This window comes from Solanum pennellii, chromosome 1 (assembly GCF_001406875.1).
Source record: "Solanum pennellii chromosome 1, SPENNV200".
NCBI lineage: Eukaryota > Viridiplantae > Streptophyta > Magnoliopsida > Solanales > Solanaceae > Solanum > Solanum pennellii.
The window spans coordinates 50,742,864-50,744,965 of NC_028637.1; the positions used below are offsets into that span (position 1 = coordinate 50,742,864).

General features: G+C 30.4%; 1 protein-coding gene across 1 annotated transcript in view; it reads left to right on the top strand.

The window, feature by feature from the left end:
- LOC107021067 overlaps positions 1 to 2,102 on the top strand; it is a 9,862-nt gene that overhangs the window by 1,211 nt on the left and 6,549 nt on the right. The gene's annotated exons all lie outside the window — the stretch shown is intronic.

Genomic DNA, 2,102 nt, shown 5'->3' on the forward strand with positions numbered 1-2,102 from the left:
ATATATATATATCAGATTGTGAATAAAGAAAATTACTTTATCAAAATATATTGTTTTCCTTTCTTTTTCAAAAAGTTAGCCAAAATATATATATTAATTTAATAGTAGAAATTTGAATAATTGAATGAGACATGTACAAGATTGAATTTTGATTTTCAGCTATTTTAGAGAAATGTTACTGTGAGTCATCTTTTAGAGGTAAAATGTGCTTCAAAGTAACGAATTATAAAATGTTACTGACAATAATATTTTATATTTGTTTACCCTCTCAAAATGTTGTCTTTTTGTTATTGATTTTTTTAAAAATAAAATATAGTCTAAAACGTAATTGAAAACTACGTTTATACTAATTTTTTAAAATTTCAAAAAAATATACTATTCTGGTGAATTGATTTTAATTCAAGAAAAGATGGTGTAATCTACATAAAGAATCTGCTAGTAAATTGGTTTCTCCCCGTTCTGTAGCACTTCTTTTAAAGGACCAATAACACTTGTGAATGATGTAATCTGCATAAAGAATCTAATTGTAAATTTGTTTCTCCCATTAGCAATCACACAATGTTCAACACTCTTGTATTTGTCATTCCTCATTATTTGAACTGCATCACCAATATTGATTACTAGAGCCCTCTAACTGGAGGGATGTGAATAAAAACATTAGTCTCGTGTTTTTTCACATATAGCCTACCGGTATCATCTTGAAGAGGAAAAGTTATTGTTGAGATATCAGAATGACGTCCTACTCCAATTGAAAGCTCTGGATTGGGACATTTGGAGAGTAATAAAAGTTTATTCTCTTTAATCCCGTTAAAAGTTCTTTTTCTTCATCAATCTCTCTCACATTCAGTTCTCCCATTAGCAACTTCAATATCTTCCTTATTACCATATCACAAGTCTTGAAGTACTTCAGTGCTTCTTCCCTTACAGAAAACATTGGTTTGGTATGAGAGATAAAAATAATTACTCACATGATAAGAAAATAGTGATGGATAAAATTTTTGTGTCTTGTTTGGTTGTTATATTTGGGACAACTTATCTCATATACATGGTGAGATAAGTTATTTCAAGATAGTTTAATCCATATACATGGTGAGATAAGTTATTCCAAGATAGCTTATCCCAAAATAACTAATTATGAAATAACGTGTTCCCAACCAAATGACCCCGAGGGTCTTTCATAATTTCTTTTTATGACGTTACTAGATATTTATACTCATTTAAAACAAAGAATAAATATAAAGGAAAGCAAACCTGCAAGAAGTAATCTCTCAATAATATAATCAGAAATATAGACAAGAGAACGATAATCTCTCCATCCTAATGTCTTCTCAGCTTCCGGAGTAAATCTTGTCCCATACCTCACATTACTCGAAAATAAATTCTCTTTTGTATACTTATTCTTTTCATTACTCGGTAAACTAAAGAATTGATGGCTCGTCTCTTTTATGTTGTCACTACACCATTTTAGGTCTACGGCAACACTAAATCTTGACAACGCTTATAAAGCGTTACCTAAAATACTTTTGGGAACACTTTTAAAGTGTAGCCAATGATTTTGACTTTTAGCTACATTAATTTTAGCAACACTTCTAAAGTGTACTCTTTAATGGGATAAACTACACTTTATAAGTGTTGTTAAAATATGATATAATTGGCAACACCTATTTACATATATGACCACACTTCTAAAATGTCCTATTTTTATAATTGAAAAAACAACATTTTATAAGTGTTGCCTTCTAAAACATTTAATTTTTTCACTCTCCCTCCAATTATTTTCAACTCTCCCTCCAATTTTTATTGGCCAAAAAAACATTAATAAATCATAAAACATTTAACTTTTGACTCTTTACTCTTTTACTTGACATTCCTCCTTCAGCTTTCCTCTTTCACTTTTCTGATTTTGTGAAGGAACTGAAGAACCAACTGAAGGAGCTGAAGAACCAACGTGAAGAAAGCTGAAGAACAACGTGAAGAGTAAAAGTCGACCCAGAACAGAGATGAAGAGCTGAAGAGCTGAAGAGCTCAAGTCGTTTTCTCCAATAACGATTTCTTCAATAGTAAGTACGATTCTCTTTTTCAATACGTTAGCTGAAGTGTTT